General features: G+C 33.2%; 1 pseudogene; it reads right to left on the bottom strand.

Annotated features, from left to right (window-relative positions):
• Positions 1-14,186: 14,186 nt before the first annotated feature.
• On the bottom strand, positions 14,187-15,747 carry LOC11440844 (SNF2 domain-containing protein CLASSY 1-like; annotated as a pseudogene).
• Between the last annotated feature and the right edge of the window lie 11,073 nt (positions 15,748-26,820).

Below are 26,820 nucleotides of genomic sequence, written 5' to 3'. Positions count from 1 at the left end.
AAATACTTCTTTTTAAACTATTCCATTAAAAAGGGACGGAGGGAGTACAATATTTCAATATTGGTTTGCTTAACTAGTAGTACCCCACGAGTATCACTTAGCATTTTCCTTCATTTATTTACCAATATTTACGAGTCTTATCTTCCACCATCTTAACACTTGACAATTCCTTGCATTTTTTATTTATTTATAAAAAAATTAGAGGAACAAATTAATTTGTTCCAATTTGAGAATTAGTATCTTTTAGACACCTATTTTCTTAAAGGCGTTCATAGCATCACCATGCGTTTCTATAAGAACATTTTATAATTCATTGTAAATAGGATTAATGTCGAAATAAGAGTCGGAGTAAGTTACCTCATTTCGTTTTTTCTTGTGGCCCATGTGACACAAGTGTGCAACATCATCATTTTCGGAGACACTTAGTACGGATGACTTATCATCGTCCTCCCATGCAATGTAGACTCTTCTTCCTTTTACTTTTTATAGGAGTTGGACTTGCCTTTAGCTTTGGCTAGTTCCGGACATTAATTCCTTAAGTGACCAACCTTTCCACAATCACAACAATTTAAAACTTTGTTCTCCTTCCCAAATTATCCTTGCTTGAGTGAAGCATTCATAAAGTTAATCAAGATTTTGTCACTGTATTTCAAACCATTCTTTTTAACATAGCGTTTGTATCGTGTTACAAACAACCTCAGTTCGTCTTCACTAGGTGAATCTTCATTAGAGTCAATATCCTCTTGAACCCAAGAGGTCACCTTGGACGAAGTGTCCTTTAACACGATTGACTTCTTCTCCTTCTTCTAAACACTTTCTTCGCTTACTTTAAACCTTGTGATTTTCTGCTCATGTTCCTTGAGATTTCCATATAAGGTGGTGATCTCTAGATTGTTGAGATTTGAGACTCCTTGATGGCACTCACCTTTGGTTGTCATTTTCTAGTCATATATCTTAAGACCTTAGTAGTGTAGTCTTGGTTTGAGATTGTTTTACCAAGGTTTTTGATGAGTAAATCCGCAAGTGCACGGTTTACCAAAATAGTAATAAGAGTATTGTTTCGACAGGGAGTTATGAATTCAATTAACTTTCAACAATGATTAGAAAAGAGTTTTGAGTTATAAAGTTTGGATTTTTAATTAAAAGAAAATAATAAAAATAAAACCGTCTTGGGATTATTGGTTCATCTTGATGACAAACCCTTCACAAACAAACCCTAAACCTAAACTTTATATTGGACCTACTTTCCAAAGACAAGTTTCTCCTAAGCGTATAAAAGTTTCTCTTGAAATCATTGAGTGTGTTCCTCTAGCAACCACGCATATTTTCATGGTTGATTGCTATTAGAATCCTTGAAGAACGAAACTTTATGTGTCTCAATATTTGCTAGACTATTCTCATGTTTCACAATCCTTGTCTAATTTCACTTGTTCCAATATCAAAGCTCTGCTCTCGCTTTATGAATTGATATTTTTTATGATGAATTAACAATACTAACCCTCCGCGTTCGCTTTATGAGTTTGGTATGTGTTAATTCATTATAAAAACGGTGAAATTAGATTAGAAAGTAGATTTATATAAGTATCATTAGGATTTGCCTGCCTAGATGGAATTTGCCTCTGATACACAACATGATAAGTATCATTAGGCCTCTTGATGAAATATGACTGTGAAATTGTATGGTCATGCCGAATTAAGTTGATATGAGATATTGGACTTATTCGTTGGTTAATATATTTCAAGATAAGGAAATATAAATATCGAGCTATTCAAGGGTGAAAATATATATGTCTTGTATTCAATATAGATATAAAGGAAAAGGGGTAATTATATACATGATCGAATGATGTATTGCTAAATATTTGTTGTTGTTTATAATATGATTTAATATTATTACCAAAGTGACGAGAACTTATAAGGTTACACATAGGACAGATAGATGAGAGAAAATAAATAAATAAATAAGATTTATTTACAAATTAAAAAGTAAGAAACTTATTCGTAAGTCATTTAAAAAATAGGATTTATTAATTAAATTATTAATTACAGTACACCGTAATGTATATTGTGTTTTAATTGGAAAGAAGTACACCATAGGCTATTGTGTGCACAACGGAGTCTATAAATAGAACTCACTTGCATAGAATTCGTGCACCACTTAACACAAACACTAAATTGAAAATTAAAAATCCTTGTTCTCTTTGAACCTCTTATCCTTTAGCTAGCACTGTGAACCAGAGGAGATTTGCTCGAGGGATTTTTAAACCTTAAAGGACACCAAACTTGTTTCCAAACACTTCACTAACTTTCTAAAACCAACTAGTATAGAGCATGTAAATGCTAGTGTGTGTGTGTGTGTGTGTGTGTGGGGGGGGGGGGGGGGGGGGGGGGGGTTTGAATAGCATTTATGGATTTTTAAAAGTTTTTGAATGCGTGAGTTTGAAATATGAAGATTACTATTGGATTTTGCGTGAATTACGATGATAAACTTAAAACAATGTAGAAATAAGAATTCAAATATGAATAAGCAATTCACCAATGAATCTTATTCAACAACCAATACACAAACTAAACAATCACAAATCCAACCTATTAATAATAAATCACACTAACTACAAATGAACACAGTATATATGAAAGAATTGTTTGAAGTTGATTTCTAACTTTGATTGTGAGAAAATTGAAGGTGTGAAAACCTCAATTAAGGAAATTGAGGTTATGTTATTAAAAACCAAAACTCACACATAAATGGCAATCACTTCATACAAGAAATTCATATACCTAAAAGTAAAATGCAAAAATTAAAAAGGTAAGGGAAATAAAGACACCGAGATTTGTAGAGATTTTCACTTTTCGTTCTCGCTAGAGGTACGTCTTGTATTCGTGATAAAAAATGTCTCTATCACGGTCTTTCATTATGATGAATGTTTACAAGTGTATGGTTACAAAGATTCATTTGATTCCTTAATATTTCATGATAAGCAATCACACAAGATCCAATCTTCAAGAGTTCTTGAAATTTGAAAGCTATAAGGTCTTTAAATCTCAAGCTTCCATGCAATTTTTAAACTTCTACTTCGAGAATTCGTCTCTGCTGTGTTTGAAACGTTGATCCTCTTGAACCTTGAGTAGTTGAGAAACTACCCCCAAAACCCTTTGGAGGTGAAAAGTGCCTTATTTTCTTTAGGCCCTTGATCTACCACCAAGACCCTAGAGAGAAATAAATCTTATAAGTCTTATAACATCCTAACAAAGATCTTAGAAAAAAAAAATTAATCTGAACAAGATGTAGAGAGAGAGAGAGAGTTTATATGAGACACTTAGCACCACTTATTGACACAACATCTAGATCAAGCACATAGGCATCTTCAACTTGTAAATCCTTAAACACAATTTCATTGTTTGTATTTATCTCAATGATGCAACTTTTGGTTTAAAAAGTGATGCTAAGCCCAATGATTGTCCTTAAGCCCTTCAAGAGACATAACATCTTTAATAGTTATTGTGGAGGGATTTCCCACAACTCCTTTACCCAATATTTTACCATAATTGTTGTCACCATAAGAGACATACCTGCGTTCCTTTCTTTTGAAGTCAATCTCATCACGTGCCTTGAGCAACCAATATCTAGATACCATTTTCTTCTCATGGTTGAAAGGCACTCCTACAATATGTTAGGTAAATTTTAGGTCCCCAACATAAGTTGGGTCCTTGGGATTAGTGGATAAAGTAGATTGGTTAGGCACACACATCCTTAAACCATTTGGAACCATAACTTTCATAACATGGCATAATGTGGTGGTGTGTGCCCAACTTCTCTACAATAATGACACCTAACTTTGTGTCCATGAGCTTTGCTATTTTTCCTTTTCTTTTTAATTTTTTTTTTGTAGGATCGTTTGAAATTTGAACCTTCATTTTTCAATTGTTTGATCAAAAGCCATCAGAACATTTGAAGCTTGTTCTATTTTACTTTTTATATAGACAATCTCTTCATGTAACCTAGAAAAAGCATCACATTTACCCAAATCCCTTGGAATAGGGGTTATAGGTAAATCAAACATAGGTGTTTTGATTGGAGGATTTACAATATGCTCATTTAATAGAGATGTATGTTATGGTTTCACTTCACCCTTGTTTAAAAGTATTTAGCGAAGTTAAATGAATCGATAAATAACTAATATGTGTGTTAAAAAGGAGAACAACTTGTATAGCCACAACCATAAATAATTTATATTTAGAAACACTCACAAATGATAAAAATTAGAAAAGGAAATAATTAATTTTATATTACTATTGAAAATAACAATGTTTTGTCTTCTATTTTTTATCGTTTGTGTGTTCCTTAATTGATATAATTTATGATTGGGACTATACAAGTTTTTCTTGATAAAAACATTTCTGTTTTTCAAGGACCAATATGACACTTTTTTATGTTAAGCGACCAAAATGAACTCAAAAATCAAGTTAAGGTACCAAAGAGGTAAATAAATCTTTGAATAAATTTATTTATATGTATCCACTTAACAAGTGCAAGTGGCAAGATACATTACACTTACCTACAAATATGTGAGCTTCCAACATTGATCCCTATTAAAATTTTATTAAATTTTTCATCCCCAACGTTTTTTTTCCGTTTGTAAGTTTGGTCCTTGCCATCAAACTGTGCTAACTAGGCTAACGGAATGCTGACCCAGGCATGCCACATGGACATTTCAAGTGACATGGCTGCCATGTGGTAAATGACATCATATGTTTTTGGTCCCTATAAAATTGGATCTTTTAAATTTAGTCTTTACTTAATTTTAACAGTGCTTTTAGTCCATATAAAAAAATTATGCACTCAATTTTAGTCCCTACTAAATCTAAATTTGTTTAATTATGTTTAAACTTTTAAGATTTTGAACAATTTTTTGCACAAAACTTTCCCATAATTTTTGTCAAAGCCTATCACTCTCATTCATTCCTTTTTATTCTTCCACATCAATAAAATATTTCACCCTACAAATATTTCTGGTAATTCCCTGAATTTGCCGAAAAAAAACCAGATTTGTGTTGCTATTTCTCTTTGTTCCTACTTTGCTCTCTTCAATCTTCTTCGCTCCCACTCTTTGTTTCCCGATCTGAACCTTGAAAATCGACTGGTTCCGCTTCTCTCTCGAAAAGGTTGTTGTTGGATATTTCAATGGTGAAGATTATTGAGTTTTTGTGTGTTGAAGTTGACGTGTGATTAAGTTGTTGAAATTGATGTCTTGGATGAATTTGCAAGCAAAGGTTAGAAGAGTGTCGCCGGCGTGAACATCGTGTTGAAAAGAGTAGGAGGAGAGAGTTTGGATTTTTCACCACCTCGTTCACGCCGGCGACGCTTTTCTAAAAACTCTTAAATTTTTCAATGATTTTTTTTTATACAAGTTTAGAACATTACAAAAGGTTCATTTACTAAAATTTAGACCTATTTAGCATGAAATAAATTAAATATGAATTTTTTTAAAAGACAAAAGTTTAAAATAAAAGTAACAAAAATCTGGACGCAGAAATAAAATTTTGAGATAATTATTCGGAGATGAACTTTTCGTAATAGTTCTTGACACTTGTGCAAAAAATTGTTAAAAATCTTAAAAGTTTAAGCATAATTAAACAAATTTAGATTTAGTAGGGACTAAAATTGAGTGCATAATTTTTTTATATGGACCAAAAGAACTATTAAAATTAAGTAAGGACTAAACTTAAAAGGTCCCAATTTTATAGGGACCAAAAACATATGATGCCATTTACACATGGCAGCCATGTCACTTGAAATGTCCATGTGGCATGTCTGGGTCAGCATTCCGTTAGCCTAGTCAGCACAGTTTGACGGCAAGGACCAAACTTACAAACGGAAAAAAACGTTCGGGATGAAAAATTTAATAAAATTTTAATAGGGACCAATTTTAGAAGCTCTCTTATTTGTAGGGACCTTAAACATAATTAACCCTTATGTTAGCCTATTATAATAAGAAAGTTTGAACACGTCTTGAGATAGTTGTTGCAACACTTTATGTCTTATTGGTGTACTATCTAACTTAAATCGGCCCAAGCCCATTGTCCCCAAACCCGATGGCCCATCCATCTTGTTTTCTTCATTCCATATAGAACAAACCGCAATGACAATATTTTTCTCATTCATTTCTTCTTCTTATTTTCTACAATTCTTCTTTATTTCTACTTCTTCTTTGATCTCCAGTTTATTTCGTGATTCTTCAAACTATTTGTTTTCCCTTTGTTATGTTCTTTGATACTCTCTTTTTATCAATAACTTTTCAAGACCTTGTAATCTCTTTTAAGTCAATCGGTGATTAATTCTTTCATTACTCTCACATGTTAACAAATTCATTTTGTTGTTAATTTGTGCTCATTCAATTTGATTTACAACTAGTTTGCATACAACAACACCGATCAAAAGATTTTTTCCGATCTAATATGTTTTTATTTTTTATTTTTCTCAAACTCTACAGATCGATCGATCCAGTTTAATTGTTGTAACAATGGATGAAGCTGAATGTGTAGATCCAAATGAAGATAATCAAATAATGATAGTTGTAAATCCCAACATCAAATCAGCAAAGTATCAAAGGTAATATCAACATATTATATGTTCAATTTATTCATACGGTATGGATATATCCATCCATAGTTGTAATTTTATTAGATGTCCCTAAAGGGAAATTTGAAGGAATATATTCTCATCAATGCTTACTTTGCTTCACATCCTCTATTCAATTATAAGGTTAACACTGATTTTATGAAAATAAAATGTTGTTGTTTTGAAACAATTTATGAATAATTGTATTGGATCCAACTGCATTGATGTATTGATCAATCAAAACCTATTTAAAATATTGATTGTGACCAATATTATGTTGATCCGAGTGAAACATGACTTAAATTCTTTATGTAAGATCTTAAACCGATATAAGTGCAATAATAAAAAAATTAAAAAACAAAATACATTGTCTTAGTTTTAATATTTATTTATTTGTTGTATAAAATTGAATCACTATTTTTGATTATATTCCATTCTAATTTCTCTCAATACAATTAATTTTCCAAAAACAAAAGAAAATAATTGCTTCTATTTAAAATCGCTCATATAAGTTTATGAGATAATTCAAACAAAAAAATTGAAGTTGTATTGCATTCTTATGACAAATATCTTAAGAACAGACATTTATCAATGTTAAAGATGTTAAAGTTTGTGAGAAATTTCATTTTTTTTATTTCTCTAATTTCCATTTGTTATCTCAACTTTTTATGCTATATCTTACAAGTTCTAATGATTTCTAAAATGAACATAAAAATTATAAAAGTATAACATATTTCGGTGCGATATTGAGTATAAAGAAATGGTTGGAGGAATATATCATACAACTCTTAGATCAAGATTTGCATCAGGTCTTCAAATTTCAATCATCAATGAAATTCATATAAGAGGAACAAATAAACTATGTGAGCCAAAAATTCAATATTTGAAAACACTTCAATACCAAACAGAAGATAAAAATAGGGCTAGCAATGAACCGAGCCAACTCTAATAAAGTTTGAAACTCGTCTCGAAAATTCTCTCACTCCATAAACAACATATTGAATAAAGTAAATAAACATCAATTCTTCTCTTAAGCAAAAAGTAATGTGGTGTATTGGGTTACAAACAAAGTAAGAATCAAAACCCCACAATAATTGATTCGCTTAAAAATTGTATAGATCTGATCATTGATTCACATAAAAGTTCAACTTGTTTGGTTCATGAATCAAGTTCAACAAAATTTTCATTGATTGAATTCAATGCTGAAATCCATATCATGTTTATTAAAAAAAATACATAAGCGACGAGTATATCATTGATTATTTTCATTGATCGAATTCAATGCTGAAATCCAATTTTTAAGTGAATCAATGATCAGATCTATCCAATTTTTAAGCGAATCAATTATTGTGGGGTTTTGATTCTTACTTTGTTTGATGGTATATCTGGTTTGGTTATTAAAAATGTTTGATTCTTAAATAATATTTTTATTGACGGTTTGAAATTATGATTGGAGTGTTGCACAAATTTGAACACCATAAAAATATTCTATTATAGTGAACATACTTTGTTTTCTTGATGCCCCTCCTAATCAATCTCCATTGATTTTTGTGAGTTTCTAGTTCTTTCTTTTTATTGTTGAATCACTTTATATTTTGTACAATCAACATAATAATTAACCTAATTGGTCTTTGTTCCTTCAAAAAAAAACATAATTGGTCTTTGTAACCGTGAAATATTAAATGTCTTCTATGATCATTAGTACAACTGCTATTTTAATGTGTGAATCACGCTAAAAACTGTTGCAAGTATCTTTTTTGCTAGATGTAGTAATGTAAAATTTAATACAAAAGAAGGATTGTGGTGGTGTGTTTTTTTCTCTCATATATAATTAATGTTTATTAAAAAAAATACATAAGCGACGAGTATAGCAAAAAATAAAATATTATTAAATTTGGTGATCAATTTCATTTTTTTTGTCTATAATTTCCATTTGTTATCGCAACATTTTCTACTATATCCTACAAGTTCTATTGATTTCTTACATGAACATAAAAATTACAAAAGTATCACATATTTCAGTGCAATACTAAGGAGAAAGAAATGTTCGAAGGAATATCTCATAGAACTCTAAGATCAAGACTTGCATCATTTTTTCCAATTTCAGTCATCAAAAAATTGTGTAAGAAAAACAAACAAACTTCGTAAGCCGAATATTCAATATTTGAATATCAAACGGGAGAAGTAATTCTTAACATTTTTAAATAATTTCCAACACACCAAGTCAATCAATCCCCTTATGGGGTTTTAGTTTTTTTTTCCTTCCTTTTTCAAATGGTTCTTATATTTTGTTTGTTCTTGCTTCTGCGGAATTATATTTTGAGAAAATAGATTTTTGATATTGAATTTATGTTTTAACTAAGAACAAAATTTGTGTGAAAACAAAAAACTTGGCTCCTAACAAAACAGTTAAATAAATTAACACGAGAAAAGAAATATGGGTCGTGGAGTGAGTATGATCTAGACTATGTTTTTAACATCCCTAACTATCCTTAAATGGTTGTACACTTATCAGTCTATATAAGTCATACTCAACATATCAATTCCTTTTTGTTGTATATATTTAATGAATTTTTCATTGTTTAAATTCAATTCTAAAATCCAATTGTTAAGTGAATTGTTGATCATATCAATCCCTCAAGCATGTTAATTCTTTTTTATGTTTGATTCTTATATAATTTTTGTAATGACGAATTTGAAATTATGATTGTAGTGTTACCCAAATCTAGACATTGGAGAAATATCATGCTATAGTGAGGACATTCTTTGCTTTGAGGATGCCCCTCCAAATCAATCTTCATTAAATTATGTGAGTTCCAAGTTCTTTCTCTTTATTGTTGAATCGCTTTATTTTTTGCACAACCAACATAAGACTTAACCAAACTAGTTTATATCTTTATGAAACATTTCGTTATCATCACTAGCACTATTGCTATTTTATTGTATGAATCACACTAAAAACCAATAAAAAGTAACTTTCTTTATAGATGGAGTAATTTAAAGTGTAGTGCAAAAAGAATGATTTTGATGATGTGTTTTTTATCTTGTATATCTCGTTTATTATAAATGCTTACATAAACCATGAGTAGAGCCTTAAATCAAATGTCGTTAAATTCGGTGACCAAATTAAATTGTTATGTCTCTAATTTTCATTTGTTATCTCAAATTTTTATACTTTATCTTAAATGTTCTGACGATATTTTACAAAAACATAAAAATTGTAGAAGTATCAAGATTTACATCAGGTTTTGCAATTGCATAAGTATAATGATTTACAACACATTTTCCAATTACATGAACATAAAAATTGCAGGAGTATGTTGATTTTTGATATGTTTGGTATTTGTCAATAATTAGCATTTTGTGGATTTTTATACTTACTTTGGATGTAACACAATTCGTAACATTACTTTTTGATTATGAGAATAATTGATGTTTATTTGATTTATTGAATACAAGACTTTTATGAATGAAAAAACATTTTGTAGTATACTATATAGTTGTCATGATTATGTGTTTGATGGTATATCTGGTTTGGCTATTAAAAATGTTTGATTCTTACATATTTTTTTTAACAATGAATTTGAAATTATGATGCAATGTTTAAGAAATTTGGACAATAGAGATATATTTTGTTATAGTGAGGATATGCTTTGCTTTGTTGATGCCTCTACTAATCGATCTCCATTAAATATTGTGAGTTTATAGTTCCTTATCTTCATTGTTGAATCGCTTTATTTTTTTCTTGTATATCGCGTGTCAATTTTTTGTGTATAATTTCCATTTGGTATCCCAAATTTTTCCACAATATTTTACAAGTTCTTTTGATTTCTTACACAAACATAAAAATTGCAAAAGTATCAAATATTTCAGCATCATATTGAGGGGAAAGGAATGTTTTAAGGAATACTTGATAGAATTCAATATTTTGAAAACATTTGAATATCAAACATAAGATGAAATTCTTATAATTTTGAACTAATTTCCAACAATCAATCCCCTTACGGTGTTTCTTACATCCATTCTGTTCTTGCCTTGTTGAATTATATTTTGAGCAAATGGACTTTTGATATTGGATTTATGTTTTTGCTAAGAACAAAATTTATGTTAAAACAAAAAACTTGGCTTCCAACAAAATATTTAATTAAATGCACATAGAAAACATAGATTGATGATGTCGAGTGTAGTCTATGTTGAACAAGTGACATCAAACACACGGGGTGTGTGAATTGTGTTCTTTAAAAAACAATTTAAATAAGCACTTAATTTTTTTTTTAACCAAATTAAATAAAGTGCTTAAAAAGGATTTTAATAAATATGAAAAACTAGAAATTTTTACCAAAATAAATAACAAATAAAGTAAAAGAGATAAATGGATGAGAGAAAAAGACACAAGAATTTTATCCTAGTTCGGCCCAAAACACCAAGGCCTATGTCTAGTCCCCAAAGAAAAACCCTTGAGATTTTCACTAGCCAAGCTTTTAAATAGGAGAAGCTAGTAAACTTTACAAAATACGAGCATTCTCCAAACAAAAATATCTTTTGTAGAAGAGCCTATAAACCCAAGAGATATCACCTCTCTTGAAATCTTGGAATCGCACACAATGCAAAGAAAAAACAATAATAAAATAATACACCAAATGTGTAGATATAACAAATTGAAGAATAATACTACAACTCAATTATGTAATTATGTAGTATAAAAGGCTCTCTCAAGAAAATATATTAGTAAGTGTAAAATAATGAGTGAAAAAGGATATGACAGATATTTTCTATGTCAAGGTGTGTGCTCAAGTGTTCACCAAAGGCTCCTATTTAAAGTGAAATGTATAAGTGATTGGAGTTGAAAACAAAACAGCCAATGTGCTCAATTAAAAGCAAATTACCGTTGCACTTCAATGCCATTTCAAATCTCATTTGAAAAACAAAGGCTATGCGTGTCAACGAAATCTTCCTTTTAGTTGTGTATCAACACAAGTATGCCATTTAAAATCTTTAGTATATGAAAATTCAGCCTAGAAATAAAGCAATTTGAAGCTATTAGGCATAAAGGTTGAACACGAAAAACACGTAAAGTTATATACATAATAAAAACATGTTGAACTATTATTCTTAGTAATGAAACCATATATACTAAAATAATAGATATGGCCAAGAGAAGAATAATAATACTTTCATAAAATAATAATAATAATAATAATAATAATAATAATAACAACAACGATAACAATAATAATAATAACAATAATAGTAATAGCAATGGTCAATGCATGTTTTTTTTTTTTTTTAAAACAAGCAATGGTCAATGCATGCTAAACATTACTTTTATGCTAAAATTTATTGTAAATTTTTTATAATAAATTATAGTTTTTCATGCAAAAAAAGTTTCAAGAAAAATTACTTTATATGAAAATCATTGTGACGGTGTGATTTATTTTCAAGAAAGGTTTTTTTAATCACGTACAAAAAAGTCTTAATACAAATAAAACTAAAACCTAAGACTTGAAAGTTTGAATTAATCTTCTTTTCTACTTTTTGCATTATTTTTCTTCTAGCACTTCTTTTGTCAATCATCAAAACCAATGTATTCCTGTCAAGGCATATATTCACATTCCCCCCGCCCCCTTTGATGATGACAAACATCTCATAGAGGGATTTGCTTAATGAATGGGTTAGTACAATAATATTCATAATAAAATATATGACAAAAATATGTGCAGATTTAACTCCCCCCACTATATGCAACCAATTAAAATTCACTCCCCTGGAAACATGCTAATCACATAACTCTCCCCCTTTTGACATTATAAAAAAGCGGGCAAGAAACAATCATGGGAAGGCATATATTCAGGAAAATTTAAAGCAAAAATAAAAAGAATTAAGTGAAAAGAGTTAATTGCAATTTTTTTTAGAAGAACTTTTGGTAAAGTCACCATACGATACATGACCAATTTATTTATATATTTTTTTTGTGATAACAAGGAGAACTTCTTTTTCTCCCCCTTTTCATGTTCTTTGAATAGTCTATACGATTATACCAATTTTAGCTCTTGGCCTTCAAGCACATCTACAAAACAAAATCAAGTTTTGACCTTCAGTATCCAAATTATTTTGGGTTCTTGAGAGTTAGTTTTAGGAAAACTGTCATTTGAAATCATTCATATCATTGTTCTTTCTTAAATTACAAATAGAAGATGTATGACCTTCTCTTACACAATAAAAACTTTTAACAAAAGGGGAACTTGAAGTCTTATTTGGGCGAAAGAATTTTGTAAAATATTTTCATGATTTTTCGGATGATAGCCCAAACCGGCTTTATTATAAGTTTCCTTTTGATTTCCCAATATGATGTACAAGTTTTCTCTTCCCTTTGTGAATTTTGTAAATGTGTTTTGAATATCCTTAATTTTAATTGTCAAAATATTGCAATCATCACACTTGAAAATATTTTCCTTCTTATTTTTACAAGAGGTACAAGAACATACTTCACTTAGAAAAACTTCCTTCTCTTTAAGAATTACTATTTACTTATTTCAACTATCAATTTTTTATTCAAGAGTGCAAATAGTTTTCTTAGAGGAAGAAACAATTTTTCTAAGCTTTGTTGACTCATTATTTAATTCTTTACAAATAGTAAACAACTCGTAATAAGTTAAGTCATATTCAGATTCGACATAGTTTACCTCATCTTCCGATTTATCGGATGAGTTTGTGTTTTTCTCATCCCAAGCGATATAAACCTTTCTTTTTGTATAATTAAGAACTTGATATTTCCTTTTCTTTGCATTTATGCATCATATTTTTCGAACATCAGACCATTTTTCTCATACCTTCCTCATTTTCATCAAGATTATCATTGTATTCTGATTTGCTTTCTTTGATATTTGCTTTCAAGACAAGACCTTTCCTTTTTTTTTTCTTTTCACCTTCTTCACTTTCAACGAGTCGATTCAATTCAAGTTCATGTTTCTGCAATTTTCCAAACAATGTTTCCAAAAACATAAAAGATAAATCTTTAGATTCACAAATTTCAGTACTTTTTTGCCTCATGTTCTCTTCAAGGGGAGAAGAGAGGTTTTTTCGTGTAGAGTATGTTGGGGACCATGGTCTCTTATAATGTGATGGTCATTAAGGTTTCTCATTATTCCGTTATGAGTCATCCAGACATCCACTCATATTGAGTCCATATTAATTAATTAATTATCTAAAAGAAATCTAATATCCTTATTACCTAATTCGATCATTAATCAATTAAGCCTCACAATTGATAAATAGCTAATATAATTATTATAAAGATATTTGCCTACATAATGACATTAAAATATAATTAAATAATAACATGTTACAACATTGAAGGATCTATTTCCTTCACCATTAGTCTACGGTTATTCAAATAAGTTCGAAGATAAGTTTGAAGGTAACACATCATTAAAACACATCCAGGAGCTGAAATAATATTGCAAGATACAAGAAATCAAAAGAAGCGAGAACAGTGTCCAGAAATAAGAATGATGGCATAATGTGATCTCCATTGTTATCAATTTGACTTGACTTTGTATATATCTCAAGGATTTCATTCGGAATCCAAAAAAATCACTCTAGAAGCTGATGTTAAACTAATACCTTTAGCACAAGCATTGATGGAAGCCAGAAGTATCTCTGAACCACTATGAGGATCTTCAAACTTATCAATTATTTTCCCTCTTTCAAACAAATCTAGATCACTAGTTAGTAGCAAAACCTCTTTTCCATTTTTCCCATTGAAAGTACTTCTCAAATAACTCTATAAAAAATCTCACAGGTGCAACGTAGTGACAAAAGATAAGAACCTTTTCATTTTTCACTACATGTGAGATTAGGCTCATAAAAAATCTTATTTTGGAACCTTTACTTAAATCAAATTCGATTCCTTCTAGCCTTTTCAATTCTTCTTTGGAAAAAAAATTAATATGCACATGTTGTTGCTATTTTGATCAACCATGGATGTATGGATCTAAGTGTTATCAAAATCTCTACCTCAAGAGAGTAACTGGTACACTCAGCCATTTTCTTTTGCAGTTTATATATAACCTCATGTTGTTCATCATACGTATTCCTGACCAGTGTATAAATTTGTAAACCAGGAGGTGTATCAGAAGAATTTCCACTTTCATAAACGTCGATGAAACTGCTCGTGATCTTTTGCAGCACAGGTAGACCCTGCATTTTTTCCTCATCATTGTGTGAGTTAATTTTCCTAGCAATGTTTTCCATGAAGAATCTCCTTGGTCGCGCCTCAAGAAAATGTTGCGCTTTATTCTCTCCATAACCTCTCCTCAAGTATTTAAAATCTAACTCTCGTAGCACTTCGTGAACAAATTTTGGTCTTGCTAAACAAGGTGTGTTGAAATATTCACAAAAATTGTTCTGAAAAAGAGTGCCAGAAAGTAATTTTCTTAATTCTATTGGAAGTTCCATTAAGCATTTCTTTAACCTTGATTTAGTGCTTCTAGGATTATAAGCTTCGTCAAGTATCAAGATTCCAGGGATTTCTCTCAATGTTTTAGCCATGTAATTTCCGTGTGCAAATTTTGTCTGTTGTGATCCCTTTAATGCTAAAAAGGTATTTATAGCCCATGACAAGAACACCTGGGTGTCAATGCCACTTTGTTCTTTTGCCAAGACAATCCAAAACATGTTTTACATCACCTGTAGGTCTTGGAACTTTAGGAAGAACTGTAAGTTTTGGAGCCGTTCAACCTCCTTAGATTTGATTGCTATGGATAAGATCCACAGGCACATGAACCTTCCATTTTTTTTAACTCTTTGTGCCATGTGTATAGTGTAGATTTTGGTGTAAGGATTAATGGTCTTTTCCCTAGAAATAACTTCAAGTACCTTACACGAAAAGAAATGATGAGAAAGGTTTTTCCAGGAACATGTGATATGACACATCCACCACTTGTTTTGGATCTTTCTTGCATGAGGGATGGTTCCATGGAACCAATGATGTTTTGCCAAAGAAATTCAAAGGCACTTTTCTGATGCGCATGCATCTTTTCTTTGAATTCAGGAATCAATTTCCAAACATTGTCTTCTTCTTTAGATAATGGTTCATCAGGATCAATAACATGAGTTGTGAACATGTGCTTATTATAATCTTCATCAACTTTTGGCTCTGATTTTTTATCACGTTATCTTCTCCACTTTATTGTTTCTCCTCTTTCAGCCATTTTTGTCTTTCCACCTATCATATGTATAAAATAATTTATCAAGTAGGTTCTTATTGAGTAACATTTTGTTTGAAATAACGTATCACCAAACAATAGAGATTTGTTAAATCTCACGATGTTGTAGCCGTTAATTACAAATTGTAGTAGACAACATATATAACCAAATAATGAACTAAATTTCAATGTGTAGTCTTGTTAAGGTTTTTCACTTGACTAACAACATGTTTAGAAATGTATCTATCATGTTTTTTACAGAGCCGCAACTACGACAGAATATTCCAATTTCTTCATTGAAATTATAGTCATGTTTACAAATTTCCTTGGTATCTGCTAAAACCTCTGCATTTGAACCCTGCAACGGTATATAATAGTTGAATTGAATCAGCCTTTGCCCTTAGAAAAGAAGAAAAAACCAAAATCACATAATTTAATTCATATATATTGTCAGATCATAAAAAATACGATAGGTTATAATTTGTTGGTAGTATAACCTTTTTACACCGATAGGGTATAAAAATTAAACTCCAAAACAAATATAATAAATATATGCAAAACCGACTTCCACACACCTCAGTTCCATCAAGAAGACTTTTGGCTATTAAAGCGTATAAATTTCTTCCTAAGTGGCAAACAAGTCATCAATATTTTCTTCCTCATCATCGCTTTTAGACGCTTTTTCTTCCTCCAACTTGTTTGTTTCTTCATTAATAGTTGGCTCTTCTTCAGTCGAAAAACTATCCAAATTCTTCATGTAAGTGTCAATTATTTCCTTATGTGCATGAATTTTTAACGTTATGTCACCTTTATTATCTTGTTCTTCTTGAACATGACTTTTGTTTGACAACCAAATTGAATGATATCTTTTTATTTGATCTCCTTTTTTGAAATGAATCCCTTCTTATTTGGTTTCAAAATTCATATCATCTTAACCATGAAATCGCCTCTTCGTAGGCTTCTCTCTTGGCAAAATCTATAAGAATGTCTCATTGTAACATTATCATCAACTTCTACATCACTTGATATTGTAGCAATATTGCATGGCTCCAAATTCAACACACCAACAACATCGGCTACCTTTTCGCCACTCTTACCATCATACTCTTCTAAATTTGAATTATTTTAATCCTTGATCACATAAGCTCCTCTCTTGTATGGCCTCGTTTGAAGAGTACCAACTTCCAACTTCTCAACAGTAAAATCCATGTAATGTTTGGGTTTGACATTCCTACGTTTTTAACGTCGCAGGCCTTCAATTTGATTTGATGGTATTGGTGGTCGTGCTTCATCTTCATCTTCTCCATTGGCCTTCAATTTAATCACAAAACATATCAAATACATAGATGACTTGTACTATTGATCCCTTTTCTGATTTGAAGTTCACAATATTTATAAGAGAAGGATTAATAATATCAGTATCGTTTTCCATAACATGATACACAATCTTATTTTGAACAGATCTAATACTGAATGAAACCTTCTTCAAAAGAGATGTTGAAACAAAACATGAAAGATCAGATAAAAAATTTCCCTAGATTAATCTAGATTGCGATAATGAAGAGCAATATGATGATGAATCCAACCTATAAGAGGTTTATGTAACTGGAATAGATCGAGTTTTCATCCTCCAAAGGCTTCAACATAATACTTTTGAAGTCTTAATAAAACAGAATAATAATTCTAAAGTTGTTATGCTTTGTAGCTGGGATTCATCACAAGATTTCTCTTCATTATTGCAGTCTAGATTAATCATGGGTAAATTTTTATCTGATTTTTCATTGTTTGTTTCAACATCTCTTTTGAAGAAAGTATCATTCAGTATCAGATTTGTTCAAAATAAGATTGTGTATTCTTTTGGAAAACGATACTGGTATAATTAATCATTCTTTTATAATCGATATGTTCAAATCAGAAAAGTGATCAATGGCACATGTTGTTTCTGTATTTGACATGTTTTGTGATTATAATGGAGAAAAAGATAAAGCACCACCATTGCCATCAAATCAAATTGAAGGCCTGAGACGTTCAAAACATAGGAATGATAAACCCAAAAGTTACATGGATTGTGATGTTGAGAAGTTGGAATTTGGTACTTTTCGAACGAGGCCAAACAAGTGAGGAGCTTATGTGATTGAGGATGAAAATTCTTCGAAATAGAAGAGTATGATGGTAAGAGTGGCAAAAAGGTAGTTAATGTTGCTGGTAAGAATGGTGTTGTTGTTGTTGGTGTGTTGAATTTGGACCAATGCAATATGAATACAATATCAAGTGATGTAGAAGTTGATGATAATGTTATTTTGGAACATTCTTATAGTTTATGCATATAGAATCCTACAAAGAAGCGATGTCATGGTTCAGAGGACATGGATTTTAAAACCAAATGGGAAGGGATTCATTTCAAAAAAAAAGATATCATTCAATTTGTTTGTCAAACAAAGGTCATGTTCAAGAAGAACAAGATAATAAAGGTGACAGAACGTTAAATGTTGATGCACATAAGGAAATAATTGACACTTACATGAAGAATTTGGATAGTCTTCCAGCTGAAGAAGAGCCAACTATTAAGGAAGAAACAAACAAGTTGGAGGAAGAAAAAATGTCGAAAAAAGATGATGAGGAAAAAAATCTTGATGACTTGTCTGCCACTCGGGAAGGAATAGATACTGCTTTAATAGCTGTCGCGTCATTTTTTTGGAGATCAAGGCTATTTGATTAGCTTTTGACTCACTAATTATTTCACGACTGAACATTTAATTTTATTAAGAAAAGGGGAAAAAAGTTCAAACTACCCCTATTTGAAAAGATTTAGGGTTCGGGGGTTAGTTACATAAAGGGAAGGTATTAGCACCCTCTATGTCCGTAGTACTCTACGGGAACCTCTTGGTTTTATTTAATTTAATGTGCTATAACTTGCTTGCTTTTGAAAAAGAAGTTAATGTGATGATTAAAAGAAAGTGAGACCTAATTTATCTACATTTTTTATTGTTTGGAAGGACATGGTCCTCTGCCTACGTACCCGTGAGGGATCAAAACCTCGTAGTTCGGGGTAGAAAACGACGTTTGATTGGTTTTTGTGTTTTTTATTAATTTTTTGAAAAAGGGTTTTAAAAATAAAAGCCAAGTGGCAAATAAGAATTTGTTTGTGTTTTTTATTAAAAAAAAAAAGATAACTCGAAGTATGATTAAATTGATTGATATTTGATTAAGAAAATAAAATGAAAAAGATGATCACTTGATTTAGGATCAAGGTTTATTATAAAAAATGTTTTTTGTGATTTTTGGTTATTTGCATGTTTTTGTGATTTTTGAATAAATATATAAACTAACGGAGCATAAAGAATAAAAAGCGCGGCTACCCTAAGTTAGAAATATAAAATCTATGACTATTACATAAAAAGCCTATTTACATTCTAAGGTCTGCAATAAAAATTAAAATGCTAAAAAAAATAAATAAATAAATACGAAAAGGAATAAAGAAAAATAAAAAAAAAAATGGTCCAAACACAAGGTGGGGTGCAGTAGTAAGCAGGGGTGTGCAGAAAGCAGAAAAAGGAACTGGGCTTAAGGAAAACGAACCGGGTCGCGGGTCATGGGTTATGGGTTGACCCGGTTTGAGGAGTATATAAGGGTTGTAAACCCTAATTCCCTCATTTCTTCTCCCTCCTTCTCTCTCTTCCGTCTCCTTCTCTCTCTTGTCCTCTCCCTTCTCTCTTCTTCTCCGGCGGAGGGGATGGGGGTTCCGGCGGTGGTTGGCCGGCCAGTGCGGCGGCGCCACCGCGCCGGAACCCTAACAGCTTATTTTTTTTGATTTTTTTTTCGCTCTTTCTCTTCTACTTCCCTCCCTCTGTTCACTTCTAGCCTTCAAGTTCCCAAAACCTTTACCCAAACGCCTAGATCTAAAAAAAAGAAAGAAGTTTATACCTTTTGGTTTTGATTCGATTTGGTTTCTTTTTGGCTGGTTCTGTGATGTTGTGCGTGTGTGTCGTTGTGCGATGCCGTATTGTTGGTGTTGCGGTTCTGTGCGTGTGTGTTTGTTGTGTTGCCGTGTTGTTGGTGTTGCGGTTCTGTTGTGCGATTTTGCTTCTTATGCGCGTCTCTCTGGCTTCTGTTGTGTGTTGTGTTGCGATGCCGTCCTCTGTTTTTTTTCGTGTTTTTCTTTGTTGTGCAGGTCTCTATTTATAGAGTGAGTTTGAGGCTAGGGTTTGTTACTGATGAGCAAAAAAACAGTGGCTTGTGGAGGAGAAAAAGGGAAACGCGTCTGTTTTTACTGGATTTGTTTCAGATGAGGCGTGAATGCGTGATGCTGTTATCTTGAACCTGGACACTTTTGGATTTTTTGGACTTTTTGGGACTTAAAGAAAAAAGAAAAATTAATAATAAAAGGATAATGTCTACATTTTTGGTTTTAAATAAAAATAAAAGGAATTTAATCTAATTTTGGACTAAAATTAAAATTTAGAATTCTAAACTAAAAATTTAAAAGATGGAAATAAATAATTAAAGACTGAGAGAAGAGGGCCCGATTCGGAACTTTATGAGGTATTTTAAAATACCTTCCTGCCGAATTTTTCACTGAAATGTTTAAGTCCGATCAGGGTCAAGTGACACATGTCAGTGGGATCTTGGGTCAAAATTTGGGGTATGACAGATGCCCCTATTTAAGTTTCTTCGCTCAGAGATTCGAAGGTAAAATCTTTGACTCGACGAGCCGAAGAGACTTAAATACAAAAGTGCACCAATTTTGACCTAAGATGCTTATGAATGCTCATGATTTAATTATGAATGCATGATGACAATAACGGCTCGACTGGAATGAAAAGACACTGGGATACCCAAATTCTTCGAAGAAAGGGATCCAGCTTTACTGGGGAATCTGGTTTCACTGGGGAAAATGGTTGTTCCTCATTGTCTCGATATCTCGACACAAAGTGCAATGGTTCAGACTCCAATGTCCATTTGTGGACTTGGTTTTGAAAATGAAATAATAGAAGGATACAAGCTATTTGTTGGTTGAAATTGGCCACTTGTTACAGGCTGTTCGTTGGTTGGAACTGGTCGCTGGGCATAAAGATAAAAGATTGACATGAGTTGTTCGTTTGTTGGAACTAGTTGCTCGGAAGGTAAAAAACATTGGCATAGGCTATTCGTTTGTTGGAATCGGTCGCTGGGCATAAAGATAAAAGATTGACATGAGTTGTTCGTTTGTTGGAACTAGTCGCTCGAAAGGAAAAAAAACATTGGCATAAGCTATTCGTTTGTTGGAATCGGTCGCCGGGCATAAAGATAAAAGATTGACATGAGTTGTTCGTTTGTTGGAACTAGTCGCTCGAAAAGAAAAAAAAAACATTGGCATAAGCTATTCGTTTGTTGGAATCTGATTACTCGTTATAAGGTAAAGAGATAGATACAAGCTGTTCGTTGGTTGGACTTGGTCGCTTGAAATATAAGTTGTTCGTTGGTTGGAACTGGTTACTTAAAATAAAGACACAAGCTGTTCGTTGGTTGGAACTTGGTCGCTTGAAATATTTGATTGGTGACATCTCTGGAACAGCTATGCTGGGGATGACGTTTCGGAATTTGAAATTGATTAGTGGCATAACTAGCACGGCTATTTCCGGGTATGACACTTTGAAATTGAATTTGAAATAGACATTGATTAGTGACATAACTAGCACGGCTTTTTCGCCGGGGATGACACTTTTGAATTTGAAATTGAAATTGACATTGATTAGTGACATAACTAGCACGACTTTTTCGCCGGGGATGACACTTTTGAGTTTGAAATTGAAATTGACATTGATTAGTGACATAACTAGCACGGCTTTTTCGCCGGGGATGACACTTTTGAATTTGAAATGGAAATTGACATTGATTAGTGACATAACTAGCACGGCTTTTTCGCCGGGGATGACACTTTTGAGTTTGAAGTTGAAATGGAAGACGCTCATTTGTAGAAACTTGCGGCTTGACACAATGGTAAGCTTTGACTGATGCAATTATGTGTGAATTGATGTTATGCATATGTCGTGTACGCATAAACGTATGATTATGTGAAAATATTGGTGAATGCATGATTGTATGAATTTATGGATATATGAATGTACATGACACGTGAATCGATGAACCGAGACAAGACAGGTAAGATGGGAGTCGGATCGACATTGCATTACAAACACTCGGCAACCTTCCTTGGAGATGATATTATTGCGAGCAAATCGAGTCGTTGATGGTGTAAGAACCTGGCACTAGGTAGCCACCGATGCCTCCTGGGGGGTGAGCCCATTGTTGATGAAAGAAGTCTGGAAGAAGTCGCCATTCGTAAACCGGCACAGAGTGTCCTTCCATTGGTATGCTTCAGCAGTCATGCCTTTTGTTTTATTGAAAAATCCCTAATTTTTGCCTGGACCGCCCTTTCGGGTTTTCAGTCCACCGGGAATATTTTTGTTTTGCCCCTAATTTTTGCCTGGACCGCCCTTTCGGGTTTTCAGTCCACCGGGACGCTCTCTGTTGCCTAAGTCGCCTTTTCAGGTTTTCAACTTAGCGAGCTTCTTTGTATTATTTTTTTGTATTTTTTGACTGTGACAGCATTTTGTTCAAAGTATAGGACCTCTCCATAGTGCTTAGCCATGTTTCTCTTCCGGAGTGTAACCGTTCTCGAGGCGGATGCTGATGTATACTTTACCTACTCACGAGTTCAAAGAGAATGTGTTTGTTGTTCACACTTTTCAAGAGATGTAAAAAAAGTTTTGTATTTTGAAATTTTTTGCTTTAAGAAGAAATTATGCAAATAGAATAAATGAGAGTTCCAAATGAATGGGCACAGGCTCGAATGTGATGAATTGAGTGGTGATCTGCCAATGGCATGGTTCCAAGGATCTTTGAACATTTTTGAAAAATGGTAAATGTAATGGGGAGGGTACATCGAACACAGTAACCATTATTCTCCCTAACAACTTTGAATGCCCCTGTTCCGAGTCTTTGATCTGCAGATGCTTCGAGTCGGAGGTCTTTTTATAGCTGGATGCCCCAAGTGGATTGTGCTTGACCGGATGCAGTTACTTTGTCTTTTTGATCCTTAACTTTTGCATAGATCGCCCTTTCGGGTTTTCAATCTATCAGGATAATCATTTTTGTTCATGTCTCTAACTTTTGCCCGGACCGCCCTTTTGGGTTTTCAGTCCACCGAGACGCTCATTTTTGCCTAAGCCGTACTTTGAGCTTTATTATTTTTTTGACACAGTATTTCTTGACCGCACCGGCATTCATAGGAAGTGCGAGTTTGTCATCCATAGTTGGAGAAGTTATTGCACGCGATCCTTAATAGTTAGGCGTCCACTTGCCCCTGGAGTTTGATTGGGAATATAGTATCCTTTTGAGCACAAAGTCTCATTCTTGAATTTCACGGGGACGAACCTTCTTGTTGGAAGTTTGTTTTCAAACTTTTTTGACATGATTGTACAAGGTCGTCATGCATTTTAAGTTTGTTCAAGCTTGGACTTTGACATAACTCCTATTGTTGGGACTTTGATCGTGCGGGAAGCATCACCTCCCTGTTGTATACTTGAGGGAAAGAGGGGGGATGCCCCTGTTGAAATGTGTACTGAAGCACGATATCCGAGCAAAGCGAATGGTAGCACCTCGAACTAGTCTTTGTAAGTGAGTGCCATCTTCTGGATTATCTTCATGATTTTTGTTTGGTAGCTTTGATGGCTAGATGCCCCAGTAGGCGAGAGATCTTGTCATGAGTCTCTTCATCCATGTCTCTTTCAGCTTCGGATACAAGGAACTCAAAGTTGGAAGAGAGTACATGGTAAATGTGTTCAACGGGTTTATTAATGCATGATTTATTGTTGATTTTGACAAGTAAGTATAAGTTATGATTATGCAGATATTTGAGAATGATTAAAGAAAGATTTTTTGGTTTTTTGTATTACCATTTTCCAAGAAAAAGCACAAAATAAAAGCAAAGTCGGGATCAAAAACGACATTTTTATTAATGATGACAATTTCTTAAAGTAAAAAGCCCTACACCAGTTCACTTTCATCTCGGGCGGGACGAAACGATGTTTTTTGAAAAGGTAGTAAACAAACAAACATATCACTAGAAACAAATCGAGTAGCAGGAGAAGACATAAACATCAACCCAATTGCAGTTACACACTCGGATTCAATTTCTCGAAATGCAACACATTGTCGTCGATCAGCTTCTGGACTTCAATTTCCTAGGAGAAACAGTGCTCAACGTCATGACCTTGTGCCCCTTGATGGAAGGTGCAAGAGAGATCTTGTCTCCACCTAGTCGGCAATTTCTTGGGTATTGTTGACCAATCGTCCTTCTCGGACTCCTTCTTCCAATTGTACACCCATACCAACCATCTCAGCAAAGTTCTTGGGCGTGCTTCCGACCATCTTCTTGTAGCAGAACTGATTGAGAGTTTTTAAGAAGAGCTTGGTCATTTCTTTCTCTTCTACACGCGGGCTGACTTGGGCAGCGGTATCCCTCCGTCGCTGGGCATACTCCTTGAACGTTTCCTTGCTCTCTTGAGTCATAGCCTGAAGATCACTTCGGTCCGGCGCCATATCCATGTTATAACTATATTGCTCCACAAAAGCTTCACATAGATCACGAAAAGTTTGGATTCTCGTTTTCTCTAGATTCGTGTACCATTTTGAGGCGGGACCAGCCAGACTTTCTTGAAAGTAGCAAATGAGGACCTGATCGTCTCGAGCATATGCATACATCCTTCTTACATACATTTTCAAATGTTCCTCGGGGCAGGAGTTCCCTTTATACTTCTCAAAATCTGGGATCTTGAACTTGTGAGGCATCTGGACATTCGGCACCAAACAGAGATCATAAGCGGTCTTTCCAAATTTTTCTTTCCCACGGAGAGCCCTCATTTCTCGATGCATTTCATCATATTTTTCCCGTAAGTCATTCATTCTATCATCGGGCTCCATGTTCCCTGAATGGAAGATGGGTTCTTCATTTTGTGGAATGGTATGCATCATAGGTGTTGAATAAGTCATGACAACTGGAGGAGCTCTTACAGGAAGCGGAGGAACATGAGCTGCATATTGATGAGTAGGCATCTGAGTTTCAGAAGCAATAGGGCGGAATACTTCACTGAGACAAATAGGGACACTCCAAGGACGATCTTCTGGCCTAGAATTTGGGGAAGTACTGACAGGTATCGTCCATTCAGGAAAAATAGAGACAGTTGCTTCGGCTTGAGTGCTGATAGGAGGAGGAGGAGGTGGTGGTTGATTATGTGCAGCCGTCAATGCTTTTATCAATTCAGTCATTTCATCCATCTTAGTTCGCATGACTGCCACCTCCTCACGGAGCAATTGATTTTCTTGTTTGAGAAACTTCATCCTTTCTTCATGATTGTTCGAGTGTTGTAAATGCGAGTGAGTTTCAGACGAGGATGCCATGACTCTTTGAGATGGACTGACCTTTAGTAGAAAAGACACAGTGTAAGACTCTGACTAATGATGCATGCCATGCTTATGCAAAAAAAATAGACACATTTTTTTGAAGGACTTGTCAAAGTAATTGTAAACTTGATAAGGAACATTGTTTTATTTGAAAATTGTGAAGATGTTCCAATTGGTTCCCTTTTCAAAAGTAAGAACGAAACCAAAAAAAAAGTTCTTAACAAAAGCTAAAGCTTAGTTAAGATTTTTGAAGTTGTATTTCTTGGTGTTCCTTCTTACAAGGTCCATATCTTTGATGTTTACAAGAACTTATCTAAGTCCTTCGATATTAGTGAGAGAAAAAAAAGTTTTTATGAATGAATGCATGTATGCATGTTTATGCTGAAGAACATGGAATGCATGGTGAGGTTAAGTCCACAATGTTGGAGTCGAGGGTAACAATGCCATTTGGTAAGGACTATGGTTTCATTTGTACCTGTATCACGGGTTCTACCAAGTTCCCAAAGTCATTAACCACTTCCGAATATTATCAGGTTACAAGACTACTCTTGATCCAATAAGATTCGTAGGAAAGTTTCGTTTGAGTGTAGTATCGCGTATCAACTAATTCAAGACTACTCTTGATTAGCCACCGCACTACGTCCTAAAAGGCCAAGATGGATTTAAGGTAACTAAAGGTCCTCAACTTCGACAGTCACTTGAAAATACAATGCCAACACGACTACTCATGTCAACATAAAATTACTTCCAAGATCCCTCCATTGAGTGGGGTTGTACCACATGAACCCAAACACGAGACTTGACTCTCGGAAAGGCACTTTGGTTATACCACCGTCCTATCTTATGTTTCTCTCAAGCCCGGGTGTAGGACTTATCTCACCACTCATGTTAAGAGAAAAGAGGAGAAAGAAAAGAGAAGATATGTACAACTATTTCCATCTTTTTGTTTTTTTTTTTTTGTTTTAAGCAAGTTATAGCATAGAGAATTAAATAAGGCCAAGTTAGGCTCAACCCTCTTTTAGGGGGTGTCCCCAGTGAAGTCGCCATTTCTGTCGCGTCATTTTTTTGGAGATCAAGGCTATTTGATTAGCTTTTGACTCACTAATTATTTCACGACTGAACATTTAATTTTATTAAGAAAAGGGGAAAAAAGTTCAAACTACCCCTATTTGAAAAGATTTAGGGTTCGGGGGTTAGTTACATAAAGGGAAGGTATTAGCACCCTCTATGTCCGTAGTACTCTACGGGAACCTCTTGGTTTTATTTAATTTAATGTGCTATAACTTGCTTGCTTTTGAAAAAGAAGTTAATGTGATGATTAAAAGAAAGTGAGACCTAATTTATCTACATTTTTTATTGTTTGAAAGGACATGGTCCTCTGCCTACGTACCCGTGAGGGATCAAAACCTCGTAGTTCGGGGTAGAAAACGACGTTTGATTGGTTTTTGTGTTTTTTATTAATTTTTTGAAAAAGGGTTTTAAAAATAAAAGCCAAGTGGCAAATAAGAATTTGTTTGTGTTTTTTATTAAAAAAAAAAGATAACTCGA

The sequence above is a fragment of the Medicago truncatula genome, chromosome 7 (genome assembly GCF_003473485.1).
Source record: "Medicago truncatula cultivar Jemalong A17 chromosome 7, MtrunA17r5.0-ANR, whole genome shotgun sequence".
Classification (NCBI taxonomy): Eukaryota; Viridiplantae; Streptophyta; class Magnoliopsida; order Fabales; family Fabaceae; genus Medicago; species Medicago truncatula.
Note: the sequence above shows the minus strand (reverse complement) of the source record. Positions and strands in the feature narration are given on the sequence as shown.